The sequence below is a fragment of the Orycteropus afer genome, unplaced genomic scaffold (genome assembly GCF_000298275.1).
Source record: "Orycteropus afer afer isolate SDZICR_OR568_19922 unplaced genomic scaffold, OryAfe1.0 scaffold00432, whole genome shotgun sequence".
In the NCBI taxonomy this organism is placed as follows: domain Eukaryota; kingdom Metazoa; phylum Chordata; class Mammalia; order Tubulidentata; family Orycteropodidae; genus Orycteropus; species Orycteropus afer.
The window spans coordinates 2577076-2583774 of NW_006922019.1; positions in this window are offsets into that span (position 1 = coordinate 2577076).

Here is a 6699-nt window from a genome sequence, read left to right on the forward strand (position 1 = left end):
AAAAAAAAAAAAAAGAAAAGAAAAAGGATAAGCAAGGGCAACACTGTCAGGCCTAGCTGCTAAGAACAGTTTATCTGAAATAATAAGAAAAGCACAAACAGCAAAATACAAAATAAATCAATGGACCTTATAAAAATTAAAAACATTTGTTTATCAAAAAACTACCAAAAAATGAAAATATGGATACTATTCAGGAGAATATCTTCAGAAACTATATATTTGATAAGGATAAAATAACCAAAAAATCTATAAAATTTTGACAACTTAACAACAAAAAGACAAATAACCCAATCATAAAATGAGCAAAGGACATAAATAGACATTTCACCAAAGAAGATATTTGAATGGCCACCAAACACATGAAAAGATGCTCAATATTATTAGCCATCAGAGAGATGCAAATAAAAATCACAATGAGATACCATTTTATTTTCACTTGTATTGCTAAGATGAAACAAAACAGAAAATAAATGTTGGCAAGATGTGGAGAAATTGGAAATCTTATCCATTGCTGGTGGGAATACAAAATGGTACAGCCATTGTGGTAAGCAATGTGATGGTTCCACAAAAACCTAACAATAGAACTACCATATGATCTAGCAACTCCACTCCTAGGTATATACCCAAAAGACTTGAAAGCAGAGACTCAAACAGAGACGTGTACAGCACTGCAACACTATTCACAATAATCAAAAGGTGGGAAAAATGTAAATGTCCATCAACAGATGATTGGATAAACAAGATTTGGTACATACATACAATGGAATACTACTCAGCCAGGAGGAGAAAGGAAATCTTGATACATGCTACAATATAAATAGAGCTTGAAGACATTATACTGAATGAAATAAGTCAATCACAAAAGGATAAATATTGTATGACTTCACTTATATAAAAATACAAGAAAAAGCAAAGGCATAGAGACCAAAGTTTATTAGTGGTTACCAGGGCTATGACGATGGGCAAGTATAGCAGGGATCATAGAGCTGGCACGGGATTGGGCAGTGTTTCGTTCTGCTGTGCATGGGGTCGTTATGAGTCGGAAATGACTCGATGGCACCTAACAACAACAACAACAATAGCAGAACCACAGTAATGGAAAATTGCATTAAAGGTAGGTTTACATAGCCAATTCTTGCAATTGCTGTCAATGAGTTGTACATCTGTGAAAACTTGAATTGGCAAATGTTGTGTGATAAATATACTTACAACAATGACAAAAAAGAAAAGGAGAAAGAGTAGTTGCTGAGGCTGCTTATGTACAACCAGAAATTTCATGAGATTTTATTCCTTGTTTTGGAGATTTAGTGTGGTGGTTTCATGGGACCTCCCAGATGATTGGCCTAATAATGTGTCTAGTGCTTCTATTCCACCTCCTATTTCACTGCATAGTGTCTGAGGTCTTAAAATCTTGCAAGCAGCCATCCAAGGCACAATTGGTCTCTGTTTGCTTAGAGCAGTACAGGAAGAAGGAGAGTTAGGAATGGGTGAAAAAAAAATGAAATGTGCAATTAATTGCTTCCATGAACAATTGCCTCCTTTGCCAGCAGACCAGAAGAACTAGATGGTGCCTGGTACCATTACTGAGCATTTTGATCAAAGATTCTATAGAAGAATCCTGATTCAATGGGGGGAAATGCAGAGCAGAATTTCACATTCTCATGGACTGTAGAGACTTTCTGGAGCCATGAAGGCTGGATGAACCCCTGAAACTATTGCCCTGAGATAATCTTTATACCTGTAACTAAAAATATTCCCTGAAGTCTTCTGAAAACCAAAAAATAGTTTAGCTTTACTAGAAAAACAGATCTGCCTTCAGCATTATGTTCTGTTAAGAATTATTTATATGGGATCCAATTGACAGTAGCAATTTGAAAGATAAGATAGGAAACTTAGGAGGCAGTGAGTTTAGATTAATAGGGGAGGGACAACTCAGAGAGGGAGAGTGAGAATAATTGTACAACTCAAAGAATGGAATCAATGTCACTGAATTGTACGTGTAGAAACTGTTGAATTGGTGCATATTCTCAATAGCAAGAACACAATTTTTAAAATGCTGTGTAACAAACAACTACAAAACCTCAGAGGCACAAAATAGGTATTCAGCTCATGAGCCATCATCTGGTCTCTGCTGAGTTCTGCTTTTAGCAATCTCACAAATCTGATGGTGGCTTGTGGGTTGGCTGATCAAGATGGGCTCAGCTGGGACAAATGGGGTGGCTTGGTTTTATACCCCACATCTCATCTTCTAACATTCTAGGAAATTCTTACAATGAAGGCAAGAGGGGAGAGAGAGAGATACAGAGAGAGAAAGAGAGAGAAGCAGAACCACACAGCATATTTTGAAGGCTCTGTTACCATTCCATTGGCTCAGTTAACATTCCATTGGCCAAAGCAAGCCATATTCTGTGTGGGAAAATAGATTCCCTGTTAGAAAGGAGAGGAACTACAAAGGCACATATCAAGAAAATTGGATCCATGGAGGGGTTATGAATTGGGACTGTGGCAGTTTCTCTTGCAGTTTAGGAAGCTAGAAGTCAGAGTTTAAAGTGCTAGCTCTAGGTGCTGGGTGAAAGCCCCTCGACCTTGAGCTTCAGCTCTGCCTTGTGTTCCAGGCTCACTGGAGCTGGAGGCTTTTACTGACTCATGCAGCTGCTAACTGCCAAGACTCACGAACCCAAGATTGACAGGTAAAATGGCACAGTTCCAACGAAGATCAGCAGGCAAACATGGCAGACCACTGATGCAAGTCTAAGAACAATCTCAAGATTGGCAAGCAACATGGCATGCCACTGAGATGAAGACTTCACCAAATGCAGGACCCAGGTGTGCCAAAAAGCTTGAGACTTTTCTCAAAGCTTCTCCATACATATTGGAAGCAGGCCATACCTGGAAGGCGATTACTTAGGTCCTCACAGCAGATTCCACCATACAGGTGATTAAAATTTCATCATGGGGAATAATCCAGCTGCCCAGCGACTCAAACCCACAGCTCAGCCAAGTTGCCATACAACTTTAACTACCACAGGAACTATTAAAGCAATCAATTCTATGTCTGCTCCTATGTATGTATGAGTGTGTGCCCACTTATGTGTTTACAGATGTGTCTGTGTATGTGTGAACAGAAGTGCGTTGAGGAATATGTGTGAGACATAGTTGTGCATTAGGGATAGAATTGTGTTCCCTCAAAAAATATGTATTAAAGTCCTGGTCCCTTGTGGGCTCACCCATGGATGTAATCCTGACTGGAAATAAGGTTGTTCTTTTGTTATATTAGTGAGGGCACACCACTAATATAGTGGGTCCTAAACCTAATCACTCTGAGTTATATAAAAAGCAAAATATACACTCGGATATGGGGGTAAGAAGACAGATGTAAAAGGTCATCTACAGTGGTTTCTGTCAAGGATTTCTGACAGGTATCAACCAGAGAGAGGTCTGTAGAAAGAATCAGCATGACCAAGACCCTGATTTGAACTTAGCCTCCAGAACTATGAGAAAACAAATTCTCTTCTTTAAAGCCACCCACTTGTGGTATTTTTGTTGAGGCACTAGGACACTAAGATAGTGTACAAGCATAGGTATGACCTTCTTTGAGCACATACTCCATTGAAATGCATATGCATGTCCTACATGTATGCATGGGCAAGTTCTGGAAGCTTTTTTCCGTGTACATCTGTGAAAGTGTGAACAGACAGATGCTAAGCCCAGTGAACCAGTGCACATGCCCTCAAGCCCCCATGCCAGTGGGCTTCAGGGGTCTGTGGGTCCACATCTGTCACTTCATCAGGGCAGGCAACTGTAGCAGAAGCAGGAACACAGGCTTTGGAATCAGAAAAGCTGGATTTACATATCAATTCTGCCACTGGCTAGCTTGGTAAGTGACTCTGACCTCAGTTTTCTGATCTATAAAATGTGAATACTTCTTCCTTGTTTCCTTGTGAGTATTCAGTGGGTAATGTTTGTGAAAGGGCTTTGTAACATGGGCTGTACAAGGACTTTGTTAGCTATAAAGATGCTGGGGAGTGATTTTCCCTTCCCACACCGTGGCCTAAAGACTTGACCCTTTCCAGACACTGAAACTGGAGGCGGATATGCAGCTTTTGTTTTGTTGCCATGGTGACAATTGCCTCCTGCTTATGTGTCAGCAGTGAGGAATTGGGCTCTGTGGCTCCATTACTGCTGGGCCGGGGGCGTGAGGAGTGGACAGCGGTGCAGGCACACTGGAAGTCTTTCCCTAGGGAGTCAGGGCAGGAGGCTGTTACCTGTCTTTGTTGATGCATCTCTGCTTCTTTAGCCTCGCTCCTCCATCAGCAGTTCAAGGACATCCTGGAGCAGGTTTTTAAACTTCAGCATACCTCAGAATCACCTGGCAGCTTAAAAATGTAAACTCCTGTGCCTCATCCAGAGTCCATCTGTGGTGAAAACTGAGCACTTAATCAAAAGGTTGGCAGTTCAAGTCCACCCACAGGCCTTGGAAGAAAAACCTGGCAGTCTACATCTGAACAATCAGCCATTGAGAACTCTAAAAACCACAAACTCCACTCTGACACATATGGGGTTGCCATGAGCAGCTGCTTTGTTTTTCTTTCTTTCTTTCTTTTTCGATACTTCACCCAAGCAGATTTCAGGTGAGTACCAGGTACCAGTGTTTTTAATATGATCCCTGGGAGACTCTGATGTGGGAGGCCCAGACACCACACTTTGAGAAACCCTGCACTACCGAGTACAGGGCCTGGGGCAACTCACTGACTTACACTGTTGAACCCCACAGCATAGCCAATCACTTCTTTCATTCACTTATTCACTCCTAGATGTATTAACTTATTTCATTCAATTACTCATTTATCCACTCACATTTAAATAATCACTTGGTCATTTATTTAAGCAAACATTTATTCATGGCCTAAGCCCTGGGAGATGGGTAGATAATTAAGTACACAGTCCCGGCTGCCCTGCAGGAGATGCCAGGGCTGTGTTTTTCAAATGGTAGCAAAATGAATTTAATGGGTTCACCGGCCTGTTTTAAAATATGAAACCGAATAGATGCTAACAGAAAATATTAACGTGCATAGGAAGCAGCAAGGGAAAGCTGTGTTTGTGAAGCTTTTGCATCCGGTGTGTGGTGTGTTTGAGTGTATGGGTGTGGAGGGAGATTGGATCACATGTGGAATGTATTTCCTGGGTGTAGGGGGACATGGAGATAAATACCAGTACTGCATGCTGGGTGCTGAAGGGGAAGGGAGGTGACAGGTCCAATCCCTCTGCCAGGGTGACACCAGGGAAGCTTCATACAGAAGGTGATATTTGAGTTGGGTCTTCAAGAAGGAGCAAGAGCTTTCCCACTGAGGAAGGAGGCAGAGGGAACAGCATGTACAAAAACATAGAGCCATGGCAAAACTTGGCTGACTGGTGGGTCTGGAGCAGGAAATGTGTAGCTGTAAATGGCACAAGGTGAGGTTGAAGTGTCAGGAGTGGCCTGATCCCATAGGGCCTTGAATGTCAAGGAATGAGCTTTGGATTTATTCTGCTCTCATCTGGAGCCACTGGACAGAAAGCAGGGAAGTGACATGATCAGATTGCCTGTTTAGAAAGACCACTCTGGCAAGGCTGGGGCAGGGAGACCAGGGGGAATCTGTGGCTAAGATATGGTGAGAGAAGGCAGTAAGAGACAAATCTTACACCATGGCTGCAGATGGAGTTGAGAGAGAAGGATACACTTGAGAAGGGTTTTAGGAGGTAAATAAATTAGAGTTGATGATTTGACAGCAGGAGGGGGATTTAGAAGAGTGCATAATGTCTGGGTTCCTGATGTGGGAAGTGGGGTAGATGGAGAAGACATTTGATAAAAGAGGGGTTCCTTGATTCTGTTCTTAAGGTCTCCACCCCATTTTAGCACAACCTCTCGCCCTGGGAAGTGGAGATAATTATTGAGCTGCCCAAAAAGGATGAGAGGTATTGTTTTGTTATGAATTTTATGTTTTAAAATTAAGCAGTTTATTAAGGATCCCTGGTGGCACAATAGTTAAGCACTCAGATGCTCACCCAAAAGTTAGTGGTTCAAACCTGCCCAGCAGCTCTGCAGGAGAAATATCTGGAAATCTGCTCCTGTAAAGATTACAACCTAGAAAACTCTATGGGTCAGTTCTACTTCATCCCATGGGGTGACTGTGAGTCAAAATCCACTCCATGGCATTCAACAACAGCAACAACAGACATTCATTGTGGAAATGCTAATAACAGAGGCATGGTGTCCCTCTGATTTCTTTTTCCCCCCGAGTGCCTGGAGGATTACATGTCCCTTGAAGCCAAGTGTGGGCCTGTGACTAGTTCTGGCCAATGAAATGTGTAATACTACTGCTCAATCAAACCTCAAATTTTATATTAACATCAGCTACTTAATCCGATGGCACCTCTGTCAGCTGGATACCTAAGTAGAGGCTCCCACCTACTTGGGCCAATTCCTTGTTGAAGGTGTACGGTAAGTAAGAAATAAATCTGGTTGTTCTAAGTCCCTGAGGTTTGGGGTTGTTTGTTACTGCAGCTTAATCTAGGCTATTCTGACTGATGTAAAAAGTCACCATTTATTTAACATCTGCTATGGGCCCAAAAGGGAAGAACACGCTCAGCATTTCTCAAACTGAAAGAACTGAAGAAAAAATTTAAGCCTCGAGTTGCAATAGTGAGAGATTCTATGGG